Below are 14,161 nucleotides of genomic sequence, written 5' to 3'. Positions count from 1 at the left end.
CAAACAAAGCAGTAAACTACTGTCTATTTTTGTATATAGTTTAAAAAACACAAAATGTTTATTTTCATCTACATAAAATAAAATCTTCAACTTTGATTATGAATCTATGAATTATATATTTATATAGACATATAATATTTTCCGTTTTTGATGTATCAATGGCCTGACTGAGGCAAAAGAACAATTCGATTAAGTAAATACACACGCACTAATAAAACAGGACTTAAATCAACTCTTTTATATTATCTAAAGAGAACCAGAAAGCTGTTTTAGCTCCATGAATGAAACAGCATCACATTAGCACTGAGCAGACATCTATAGCTATGATCCTCAAAAATAACCCTCTCTGAGTGATGAGCAAAAAGTTAGTGTTCAGTCTCGTAACAGTCACAAGTGTGTGTGTGTGTGTGTGTGTGTGTGTGTGTGTGTGTGTGTGTGTGTGTGTGTGTGTGTGTGTGTGTGTGTGTGTGTGTGTGTGTGTGTGCATGCGTGCGTGCGTGTGTGTGTGTGCGCGCGTGCGTGCGTGCGTGCGTGCGTGTGTGTGTGTGTGTGCGCGCGTGTGTGCGAGAGAGAGAGAGTTTGCGGGTTTACTGCTGCCAGATGTATAATTCTTATGTCATGCTCCACTGAGTCCAGCCTCCCAGAGACCCCCAATGAAATGAGTTTGTGTGTGTGTGTGTGTGTGTGTGTGTGTGTGTGTGTGTGTGTGTGTGTGTGTGTGTGTGTGTGTGTGTGTGTGTGTGCGCGCGTTCGTGCGCACGCGTGTGTGTGTGTGTGTGCGTGTGTGTGTGTGTGTGTGTGTGTGTGTGTGTGTGTGTGTGTGTGTGTGTGTGTGTGTGTGTGTGTGTGTGTGTGTGTGCGTGCGTGTGTGTGTGTGTGCGGTTGCGAACAGGCTGGTGAAATGAGATGTTCACATCCCAAGGACGTCTCCCACCATAATTTAAACTCACTGGTGCTGGAAGACTTCAAACTGAAAATGCTGAAGTCATAAACCAGTGCACTTCTGTCTTTACTGTTATTGTCTATGATCTGCTGGTGTAAATCTGCAGGCAGGTGACTGTGACTCAAACAATGCAAATACGAGGACGGAGACGTTAAGCTTTTCCATGTTGTGATTACTGCATATTGGCTCCAGGCTATAAAATGAAGTTAAAGACCCAAAGGCAACACTGCTTTTACATACAGTGTTTCGATGCTCTTTCGTTGCAACTTACCTGCCCCGTTTGATTTACAGGTTGCGGAGTTCTCCGACACAGTCACGAAATGTGAAGGGTTGGAAAAAGAGAAAACCCTCCAGGCTCGACTCCAGGCGGCCCATGATACCTTCTTCTGCTTACTCCCTGATCTACAGTCTCTCACACTGGAGACCAGGGTGTTTTTATTTATGTGGGGACAAAGAGACATCTATCAGCACTCAGCTGAAGCCTGTATAGTGTGACTTTGAGGTGGAAAGCGAGTTGTATTCCATCCCCAGGGGTGAACTGGGACAAATCCCAGACACGATGTTGTGGTTGGTGACTGTTTCCATCAGCTCCTCACCGGCTTACCTCACTCTCACTAGTAGTCAAGGTCGTGCCCCCCTCCCTCCTTAGATGCAATGATCTTAAAATAGAGCTTCTTTAAGTGAAGATGAGGATTGTGGAAAGCTCGGGGGAAGGAATGAGGAAGGGAGGGGCTTTTACTACCGCAAGAGGAGATGTCCCCTTTCCTCTTTAAGGGCTATTGAAAGATGTATGGCGCTACAGCGTCGTGATGAATCCCCTCCGCGGTGGATAGGAGAACACTTCTCATATCATTAAGCTTTAGTAATGGTCCCAATGTCGTGTCCCTCCTGGCAGGGTTGCCTGGCATTTACTCCTCTGGCTAACAGGCCTGCTGGCTACTTACAGTTTCCCACTGCTTCGCTGCTGCTGCTGCTGCTGCTGGGTTTCCTCAGATATGACTGACTGAGTAGAGTCAGCTTCCTGAAACAATGTGAAGCTACGAGATCCAGAATGGATCTTTATCAATTCAATTTTATTATACAAAAAAAGCAGTTTTATGCTTAAGGTATTTGAAGAAAATGTGCTTTTATGATCTCAAATAGCACGAACGTAATGCAAAATGTTCTCAGTTTGTATTTTTTTTTTTTTATCACAATAAGCAAGCTAGTTGACTGACAGGATATCAAATTGGCGGGGATATAATCTTTTACAGATTATTTGAAAGGCGAATTAGACAATTTACTCCCACACTTCACACATGAAAGAAGAGGCCAAAATATCATGAATTTTAGTCACTAGAACGGGCTCAGCTCCAAAGCACTACCATACCTACCAAAACCTACCATAATGGAACTTTATACCATAGTGTGATGCTCCCTGAACGGTTGATGCCCATATGTGGTGCAGCAACCTTATCGCATTCCCTGGGGCAAAGAATGACAATTTACTGTAGCTTCATGGATGCACAAGGCACCAAAACCCATGAGGGTTAGTAAAAGATCATAGTTTGGGTTAAAAAAAAAAAAAAATTAAAAAAAAAAAGTGCTTTTTAATTCATAGTGTCACATAAATCACATAAGTGTACAAGTTACATTAGTAACATACATTATTTAAAAGAAATCCGTGTTGACTTTTGTTTTTTCACTGACCTGAACACCTGCCTCCCAGATGAACGTCCTTTGTTTCTTCCATCCAACCATCCCTGACCTCCTCTCTATATGGATTTTAATCCCTGTTTTAGTTTGTACTTTGTCACATGACCTTCTTTGACCCGCCTCATTATGGGGCATAAGACATAAGGTCCCTTGTGCATATGTTTTAGGCGCCAGAGAGCCTCTGTCACCTCTGAAGCCAACGGCTCTGACACAATGGCAGTATTTGACACCCTGGGAATGAGAAGGGGCTTGATGGCTGCAGCCACACAACAGTGACGCTCTGACACTCTCACCTTTGTTTCTTTTACATTTGCAGTTTATTTTGTCCTAGTTCAGTGTACTTGATCTTAGGTTAATCACATTACACTTGAAAACAAAAAGGTTTGGTTTCATTCATCATGTGTACTTTAGCAGTACATCAGTTCTCTATTTACACCTTTGCACATTCAGTTAACTATTATGCAGTCAACACTCTAGTTTATCTTTAATGTTTTCATTCCCTGAGATACCAGCTCTGAGGGGCTGCTGCTGGTTGTCTCTACTGGAGGACATATTAGCAGGCCTAAGCCAAAGATGAGCTCCAGGAAGCTGAGCTGTTGAATACAGGAAGTGACCATTCAGACTCTACCAAGTGCTGCCACGTCATAGGGGGGAATGTAATTCTCAGTACAGATATTTTGTTTGTTTCTTTAGAATAAATCAGGTTTTGGTACATTTGCTTTGGATGATCTTGAAATAAGTAAAAAAAAAAAATAATACAAGGAACTTTGTTGTTTCTTGCTGTTTGTAGGTCAGTTGGTAGTGTTGTTTGTCTGTGACCCCTTTTTATTTCCAGATGGTCTGATCAGCCCTCATATGTTTCTCCATTTCGGTCTCTCTGTTTGGTTGGTTTGGCATGTTCAGCTTGTTCAGTTGACAAAGCCAGGGTTAAGTCTGTTCAGCTGATCTATTGTGAAGGCCAGAACTTTATAGGTACACATTGTTTGTAAAGTATTGTCTGTTTCAAGGTAGATAAAACCTGTTTTTTTGTTTTGTTTTGTTTTTTTTCTTTAGAAAGGCTGCCTGTCACTCCTCTCACCTGCCAGCTCTTTCCCTTATATCACTCAAGTGATCCCCAATTTTTAAACACATGCTGTCTGTTAGGATGTGTCGTGTCCCAGCCTTAACCAAGCGATGCCTTTTGAGTGCTTTTCTTAGACTTGAAATGGCAACAGACAAAGGCACATTTGAACATAAACACCATGCGACCATTTCACATTGTTAACCACGTGTCTATCATTGTTATCTCGACACACTGCCTGCGTGGCATGTGCACAGCATGTTACAGCAGCACAGTCTGCATGAGATATCCGCATCATGCTTCGCAGCTGCAGCGCCTCATCTAGAGTTTTGGTGTGTCACCTTATTTGTGAAGCTGGATGTGCACAGATCTGAGCAAAAATGCACTGGGAAAATATCTGTAGTCTCATGTTGACTATATAGCAAAGCAGAAATCAATGTAGGCTTTATCTGTATGATGTAACTAAATGAACAGGTTAAGGGCAGTATTTTGACACCGCGCTCTCTTTCTCACTCTGCGCGCAATCAAAAATCATGTGATTGCCTTTTGTTTACAATTCGTTACTTGCCAGACGTCAAACATTCGATTACTAATGGCCCTTATCAAAGGGAAACTCAGTTTAGACGGATGGGCATGGCATCAGACACACTGTCAGTGTGGACACACACACACACACGTGAGCGAACAACAGCGGGTAGCAGTTATGCACATTCCCTGCAGGCAGTGTGTCCCAGTGTAACCCTAACCCTAATCTAACCGAGTCCTCACCCCAAAGTTTTATGGTTTATGTTATGGGGACAAAAGGGAGTCAAGTTCCCACAACGTTACTGTGTAAACAGATTTATGACCCCGCAACATGAGTCACACAAGTACACACACACACACACACACACACACACACACACACACACACACACACACACACACACACACACACACACACACACACACACACACACACACACACACACACACACACACACACACACACACACACACACACACACACACACACACACACACACACACACACACACACACACACAGTGCTCCTTTGCAGTAGGGACAAAACCTGTGAAAAGTCGGGCAGGCTGCCATTGTCTGTATCCATTTAAAATAAGCCTTACAGATAAGATTTCTGTGGCACCATTTGAAAAACTCTGAGCAATTTAAATCTGGTTTGTTTAATATTATGACAGAAAAATAAATAGAACATGAAACTGAACTGGACCTTTTTTTTGTTGTTGGTTTTTTTTTTACCAGAAGACACACATTTGTTTGCAGTTGAGCAGTTTATCCCTTGTTGTTTACCCCACTGTTGTTTTTCTATTGTGTGTTTCTGTTCATGCTCAAAATGAATACATTTGATTTTCTGTGCGGATGGGCTGCGGCTCCGTTCTTTGAACCTGAGCTCTGAAACTCCACCGTACGTTAGCCTCCAGGGTGTGAGTGCATGTGTCACAGCATGCACCGGTGCGACTGCGCTTGTGTTTTTCCCCAGCTTTCTCTCACACCCGTACAAAAACACACACATAGGCTCACATGCTGGGATATAGGTTTCGCCAGAGTCCTTCATAGATCAGCCTCCGCTGACAGCTCTCTTAAATGTCCTTGGCAGCCCCCCAACCCCCAGCCCTCGTTCCCTCTCTGTTCCTGCACCTTTTCCTCTTTGGCAGAGCCTCTGATGGATGCTGACATATTTCTCTGCCTCTCTCCTCTGGAATGCTCCCATAACCACTGGGCCCTGTAATGCAAGACACAATCTGTATATATCCCATTAAGTGTCACTTTGTGAATGAACCTGTTTCTCCACACTCAGTTCACCTCGCAGAATGACATGCACAGGATGGTAGCTGGAAGATGACCAGCTCCTCATAAAGTCGAGATGAATGTCTCCAGGGTGCCGAGTTAAGCCGCTCTTACACGTAGCTCATGTTTCTATTTTCAAATCTGTCCTGTAACACCGAGTTGAGGTTTGAGATACTTATTTACATGATCTGCTCCTGCAGCTACACTTTTGAAAAGTGTCCGTTTTCCTCTTCCTGAACTCATCTCCTGATGGTGGATGTCCTGCAGGCTGTGAAGAATTACTCTTAAAAATAAAATACAATGTTTGTTTTCTCTTCACCCTCTGCAGTCCCCAACTAATATTTGTTTTTGTTTTTTTACATCGTGAAGTTTTATACACTCTCTGCTTTGCTATCAATCACATTTTTAATTTAATGTATGAATATGTGATTTATGTTGCCCAGGCAGATGATATAAATCTATTTTGCAAAGGGGCGAGGGGGAGGGAGGGGGTAAGCGCGCTGTTGTCCCTTTATTGATTGGCTGGCTTAATAGTGTTTGTTCTTTATAGCTGATCCCAGGAAATAAAGCAAATAAATAGTTGAGAATGAGTTCAGTCGCTGTGATGCTCACAAGGATGGGAGAGAGATGGAGTGTCGGGGAAGGAATAGAAAGCAATAGATATAAAATCAAACGGTAGGAAAACGGGGGAAGAACAGCCGATAGGCAGAATCATCATCAAAAATAAAAAGATCAAAACAGACCACGAGGCATATTCATATAGTTAAATTGACTGTATGAAGTCAAATATGATTTCAGTTCATCTACAGTGAGGGAATAATTACTAGAATTAACTTTTCATATTTCCTTTAAGTCTAACTGTAAAATCAGGGCGTGAAGTCGCGTGACGTTTTCATCACTTTTAAATGAAGCTGGATTGAGCCGGAGGTCAGAATCTTTGTGGGACAGCATCGAGCTACATTACAGTTTGCTTCCAGGTGTCGCTGTCCTTTATGTGTTCGAAATGCTAACTTTTATTGACATCTCACCATGAGTGACAGAACATGATGTTTCTTTGCAGACCCAGAAGCCACACGCTGAGATGTCAGTCCTGAGTCATATCTTTTCTGTTAATGCAGACTGTCAGGCCATTATATGCTCTGAGACTGTTTTTACAATTCTCTGAGGATTTGTCAATTTGATTTGAAAACCAAACTGTGGTTGTTGCCCGGCATCAGGCTCTTTGTAGGAGTGAGGGATTCATTTGTCTTGACATGTCACATTAGGGGAAAGGTAAGAAATCCATGTCTAAGCTGAAGTGTGCCTTGATTGCTTTACATAAATATATGAAAGTCATAACCGTGCTTGTTGATTTCTCACGTTATCTGAGGCGCATGTTTCTTTACATTTCTAATAGATCTTGCATCAGCTCTCTTAAACTTTAATCATAACCCATGTAAAAAAAATGTTTTAAAAAAAAAAGCTGAGAAGACTCCAGATCAGTGACTTCAGCTTCTTTAAACTGGGTCCTCACTGAGAGGAGGAGATGCAAGCATAAATCCAGCCCATTAGTCCTCAGCTCTCCTGATGACAGTTCCCGCCCTATAGCTGATGTAAACCAAACTTCCTGTTTGGAGATGAAGAAGCCTGTCATGCTGCTGCAGCCACCTCAGCCCCTGTCACCCTCCCTCTGCGACGCTCGGGCATTAATAGCTAATCGATTTTAAATGAGGGACAAAGGAAACAAGAAGGGGAAAAAAAGGATGTGGCCACGTCCGGTGGAAGCAGGTGCAGAGAAGAAGGTGCTAATGGACGGGCTAGTTTGAGGGAGCTATAGGAGGTTTATTAGAAGCATGAGAACATTTTAGATATCCTTAAAACTCTCTACAGCTATATCTCATGCTGTGGATGAATAGGAGTGGGTGGTATGGACACAGGACAGATACCACAGTATTTCTAAAACACAGAGAGCTGCAGGCTTCATATTTGGCTGGCTTATTGTTTCAAAAATAACTGCAACCATTCGGGGTATAAAACTGACCATAACTTAGATTACAGACTGCACATCATTACTGCACCTTTGTAACAGACCAGCTCTCTATACCACAACACTTCTTTCTATGGGCCTCATGAGCTTTGTCCTCACCCTCACATCTTTGTTTATATATCGTGCTGTTGCAGTGGAGGTCTCACCATGTGACCAAAGTCTTCCCGTCTACAAGGTTCTCCAAATGACCTGATGATAGAAGCAATGAGCTCTGTTTCATCTCATCATGCCTAATAGTATATTGATCTCAGCCGGGGAGAAATGACTACATCATCTCCTTAGTTGGCCCGTGTCACGGTGTACAGCCGAGACTTGCTACGTTACATTAAAGACATTCAGTATTAAACACACAAAACACATAATCTCCCAACATTGATGCACTAATAACAAATCATTTTTCTGCCGACCAGATTCATAGTCTTAGGAGGTGCAAGGAGTGCAAGAATTCTTCAAGTTAAAGTTTATGTTTAAGGGCTTCTTTAAACATGTTTTAACGTACATGCCATGTGCTATGTGGTCTTGAGCTGTCTGCGTCCTGGCACTGACTGCCACCGCAGCCAGCCTCAGTCAACAAACTATCCCTCCTCCTGTGTTTCTGTCGCTGTCTCCTCAGCGGGGTAATCAGCCATTCTCCTGCAAGGTAATTCCTGCTCAGGAGTGCATGTGGCCGACACTGCGGAAATTCATTTTTTGGTTTAATTTCAGGCCTATTGATCGTGGAGCGCTTTACGACTGCATGACATCCATAATCACAACAATGGTATGACAGCACAGATAAATAATGTGGCGAAGGCAAGGAGAGAAGGAGGGATGTGGGGACGAAAGGGAAGCAGAATTGGAAAAAAAAAGAAAAAAAAGGAAGAGCCAGGTTTCATCTCTTACTGCATTCTGTATTAATTACTGAACTCCACCCTATTACACTCTCCCAAACCCAACCCCGTCAGCTGATTGATCTCCCCTCACAGGCCATAAATTAGTTTTCTTCCCAAAGTTATCTGAAATCTGTTTGTTTAAGCATCCATTAAAGGACAGAAGCTAGTGCTCTACAGTAATTACTAAAGCTACTGTAATATCTGTGATTATTATGATTAGTGTAGTAGAATTAAGTTACTGCTAAAGAAACCACAAGGGGCCAAAGCTACAGCATAATGAAGAGGTTTTGCATATACTGATGTGGGCGAGTGCAAGCCGGAACGATGTAACTGAATTGAATACAAGTTGATTCAGGCAACAGTGGATGCATAATGAAAAGCGAAGCATTTTTTTATATTATTTTTTGGGGGCATTTATGGCTTCTTTTTTTTTTTTTTTTAAGTAAAGTTTAGAGGTAGAAATATAAATCAAAGGACAAGAGATGGGAATCAAACCTTGGATGCAGAAGTCACGTGTATGCACCTTAACCACAAGACTGAGCACGCCTTGAAAAGCAAAAATGATCAGACCAAGTACTAAGATTTTAAACTCGGAAGCATGAAATGTATTTGTTCTGGCGGAGCGTATTGAGCAATAAACAACACGCCGCTAGCTATTTCATTTAAAATTAGATGCTTCCACATTACTTTACACCTTTTACAAGATATTTGTGGAAATATGCACACATTCCCGGCATGCTGTTGAGTCATTTTCTCCTCAGTAAGCATAAACGTCTATTTCAGAGACAGCATGGGGCCGGTGCGGTCAGCGTTTGTGTGGGCAGAGACTTTAAGAAAATCAAGAGAGCTGGTTTAGGCCGGCAGCAGAGGCCACAGCAGGTCTTCTGGCTCGACTAGATGTGTACACATAGCTGTGTTTGTGTGTAACTTTACCACAACTTTACCTAATTTTAAATGCCCCCAGCCCAGAAAGTGGTTTGAAGCTACATTATACATATACAATGAATGTATGTGCATGTTATAAACTGAAGTCCGAAATGTGACCCTGCGTAGTGTACATGCATTTAAATGATAATGGTGTCTAGTAAACAGTGGTGCCGGTGATGCAGCAGTGCATAAAGCTGCCCTCTTCTTACTGTTGGGCTCCGAGGGGATTGACAGCGCCCGCTCATAAAATGTCTCAAGTCAGGAAGGCGATAAGGATGCAGGGTTAATGCGACTTGGCACACGGTTTTATTTGTGCGGAGGTGGAGAAGTCCTGCTCTTCTCCCCCCTCTCTGGAGAGGGTTAGAGCGGAGTAGATACTGTTGCAGGACGGGGAGCGGTGGGGCGTTGGAGGATGAAAGAGAGCAAGTAGGCGTGAGAGCGAGAAACTGACCGTTTTATTATGGCCAAATGAGAAACACTACGCGGGGACTGAATCAGTGGATAAGTTGAGCTGGCCAAAATGACACCTTCTTTGAACTTGCAGTAAATAAAAGAAATTGTCAATTAAAACGAATCAAACGGGTTATTGAAACAGTGGAATGAAACACCGCTTTGAGTATATGTACAGTATAAGGTTCTGTTACATTTCCTGTCCCATCAGTCGTAACATCTCTTGATTTTTGTCGACCAGCAACAGGATCTACTAACCAGACAGTTGTAGTCGGCAGTTTTGATAATGGTGGTTGTAAAATGCAGCAGAAAATCCTTGTTCACTTAACCAAAGATGTCGTTGATGGGAAATGTAGGATTTTGAAACTTGACCCATACTCAGGACTAGATATCTCAGCCCTGCTGCTTTTGCAAGTCCCTGAATGTCATCGGACCCAATTCTCAAGTCACTGGGATATCCATCGGATATTGTATGGATGTGATTTATTCGTGATGTGACCAAAAGCAGTAAACTTACAGAGATATTACTGACCACAAGATGATTTTCAGTCATGCTGCATGTAGTCACTGTAAAATCTCATCAATTGGTTCCTTTATCCGGAGCCCGAGGGATTCTCTGCTGCTGAACGCATACACAATGAGACGAGACTTGGTAACAAAACTGTTTCTTGTTGGTGTTAGGGATGAGCACCACTGGGAGTGAGTTGTACTACAAGGCTCCACACCACTGCTCAACTATAGCTATTTGTATGTGAGTCAACATCCAGCCTGCTGTCTTTTGAAGGGAGGGCGGGGGGCCAGTGACCCTATCATGGACACGACCTGTTAAGAGAAGCAGCCTTTTCTTATCTGCATGCCCTTGGAGTACGCACCCATTGATATGCCACCTTGACTCTATCTTCATGCCAAGATGCTTCCAATTATGCGAGCCGCTGGAGTGAGGCAGAGCGTGGGTTTCTGTACGATGAAAACTGGTCTATGGGTAATGTGATCCTGCTGCTTTTCCCCCCATAGGGATGGTTTCCGTACACGCAGGGTGGGGGGGGGGGGATTATTAGAGCAGCCATTTTTCTACTCAACGCTTCCCAGTTCACCACTTTTTCCCACAGTCTCATGACCCCATAAGGTAGACTGATCTATTTTGTAAATGGCTCATCAACAACCAGCATCCATTATATTCCGCAGTTCAATACATCATATGTGGAGATTTTCGCACATGGGCTATCAGTCTTTCTTTAGATGCATCTTTTTAGGCAGCGCGATGTCGTCAGACAGCCTGACCGAGGTGAACTCGCAGGGCAGCCCTGTCACTGACGGCAGGCTGTCACTCATATGTACTGACGTTCACAGTGTTAGATAGCCACTGGGAAATTGTGAGACAGAAAGAGAAGAGAGTGTTTACAGTTTGTGGAAGCTTCTTCACCTGTGAGGGTTTGTGTGTCAAATATTATTCTCTTTTATGTCTTCTTTCTTGTCAGGCTCCCAGAAACCCTTCTTTACTTGTTCTGTCATCCAAGTTTATAGCTTTCTGTGGACATTTCACCAAATACAGGGATCAGCAAAGACATTTAAATCTGAATCATTTCAGTGACATTCTTTTTACTTTTTTTTTTACAATTTCATGTCCTCGATCATATTCCATTTGTTTAGTTTTCCAGAAGAGGGCAGCACTTCTTTATCAAATGTTATTGCAACTTCCTCCATGTACTGTATTCTAGTATTCAATCCTGCTGGGTAATTTAGTGAGGAGAAGCATGCAGACAGAGGTCACAGTCCTGACTCTCTCCACACACAGAAAAGTCCAGAGGATGCTGCTACTTCTCATCCCTTTAGTGTCATCATCCCCATTCTGAAAAAGAAGTAATTTGGACTAAGACATAGCTTGTCATAAGTACTGTGATGTCTGAAAAATGCATGACACAATTCACAGCAGACTTCAGTCACCTCCAATTGTGCTGCCAGTCGCCGGTCTTCACTCTGTCTTCCTACCTCTCCTGCTCTCTCCCCTTTCTCTCTCAACTCGTCTCGTCTCTTTTCGTTTCCCCCCCTCTCCCTCTTTGCTCCTGCTCCACCCTATAATCACGCCAGTTCATGGCTCTCATTTGGAGTGGTATATATAGCAGTAATTGTCAGGGTGCAGTACAGAGACTGGGCAGAGAATGTGTACTCTCTCACAGGGCTGTTTTGCAGTAAATCTCTGAAGGGAGAGGAGAGGAGAGGAGAGGAGAGGAGAGGAGAGGAGAGGAGAGGAGAGAGGTAATGTAAGTTAAGTTAGAGTATGTAGGTACAGTATGTAAGTGTGCAGGAACATGCACACACATGAAGACAAATTCATTTATACACAATACCTATTTGAAGATTAAATTTTTACAGGCACCTAAGAAAAGCGATTGAGCTCATTTGCAAGCATCCTCCATCCTGTTAGTCAGTACATACCCCTGCTTATTCATTTACTCTCTCAATGGGCCTGACATGGAAATTGAGTGCGTCTTATAATGTTTCTCCCTCAACAGGATGGGACAATTATGCAAATACATTCAGTATTCAGGGGAGCATCTCCTTATCCGTAAATATTAACAATCCCAGGTGATGAGCTGTTTGTCAGGTTGTAGGTAGATGATCCATGAGCACATGAAAACATTCACACACTGTACACATATAGAGTGATGAGAACAGGCAATTCATTTTACGAGGCAAAAAAAAAACTAATGAGCATTCTTATCAGCTTCTTAGGTTACACAGCAGCACCTCATCTCCCCACGCGTGATAAAAAAAAAAAAAAAAAAAAAGCAAGTCATCATTGAGGCAAAAAGCTGCCGCGTGGCTTTCAGTGACGACATTCTTGCTCAATAATCTGAAGTTTGATCACAAAAATCCCCCGTCACGTCTGCCTGCTTTATAAAACATGGAACACTGCCTCCAAAAGAGATAACGGCAAAACTTGTTATGCTGTCCAGCTGTTTGTACGTGTGTGTGCGTGTGTGTGCGCGCGTGTGTGTGTGTGTGTGTGTGTGTGTGTGTGTGTGTGTGTGTGTGTGTGTGTGTGTGTGTGTGTGTGTGTGTGTGTGTGTGTGTGTGTGTGTGACGGGGTGGGTTCCTTATAGCTTGTATGGACAGGTATGTCATTCAGAGGACACACACAGTCCCCCATTGTGAAGCTGTCTGTAGTCCCCAAGGGTGGGGTGGCATGGGGGGCCTCCCGAATAAAAACACGTGCCGCAAACAGGAAGTGGGCCTGTTAGGATAAAACGAGAACTGCTTGGCTGAGTGTTTACGTATGGAGTGTGCTCATATTTCCCCAACGCTTTTTTTTCTTTCTTTCCCCTGAAATTTCTTTCTCTCTCCACTTCTGATTCATCGTGTTCAGTGATAGCTTGGGTTTCACTTGAGATGTTGGTCCACCCATGTCCACCTAGAAGAATGAATGAGCCTCCTTGGACACGTAATCAAGCTCTGACTTTCAAAATCCTATTCTCTTAAAGCAAGTTCCAGACACTAGTATTAGTGTCTGCCAGTATGACAAGATAATTTAGGTCCCTTCCAAGTAAATGACATGTAAAACTGAACAAGGAGCAAGTGGATTTATCTCATACTTGCATTTAAAAAGCTCAAAGAGAACAAATTTCAAAACTGATATAAGCCCAGGTAATGAAGTTCATTATACCTGTTTACAGTATGTGTGCACTTGCATGTATATTTATAGGTATACAGTTTGCTGAAAGTGCATGAAAGGATGCCGAATGTGTGCGAGTACACTCCATGAACCCAGGTGCTCTGCTTTCAAGTATTCCCTTCCTGTTTGCACAGCAGCTGTTTCATCCCAGCGAGTGACCACTTCACAGCGCTGCTGTTTTCTTTCTGGGTGGATTTGTCAGCTGTGATCAAATCAGACTTTTGTTAAGAGTCAATTTTCTTTCCAGACGTAGCTGATTGCTCCACCCGACTCTACCAGATTTGATATGCTTGAATTTAGTCATTAATTCTTGTGTATTTTTGTTTCTGGAATCATTAGGTGATTTCTCAGTTCCCATGAGAGGTACTATTTGCAGAGGATTAAGTCACAGAAAATCTCAGATCTTGAAAGGGTTGTCTTTGGGCAGACTAGTCATTTTAGGGGAAACCTTGTAAAAAAAAAAAAAAATAGTATTCCACCAGTTTTTAAGATTCTAAAACGTGAGAGCGCAGGATGCCTGAGGAACCAGAGCATGTCTCAGAGCCGTTGGAAGGAAAATGTCACAGGGAAAACATACATTTTAAAGCCACAGCAAATATTTTGTGGTGTAATGCATTAACAGCAAGAAGGAGGCGGGAAGCAGGGACGGATTAGTATGTGATGAACTTTTATTGATTCACAGTAATGATGAATGAATGGCTGGTGA

Source organism: Brachyistius frenatus, unplaced genomic scaffold, assembly GCF_029030835.1.
Source record: "Brachyistius frenatus isolate BFR_SWC_R1_liver_20210118 unplaced genomic scaffold, ASM2903083v1 Contig_13, whole genome shotgun sequence".
Lineage (NCBI taxonomy): Eukaryota > Metazoa > Chordata > Actinopteri > Embiotocidae > Brachyistius > Brachyistius frenatus.
This window is presented reverse-complemented; position numbering follows the sequence as displayed.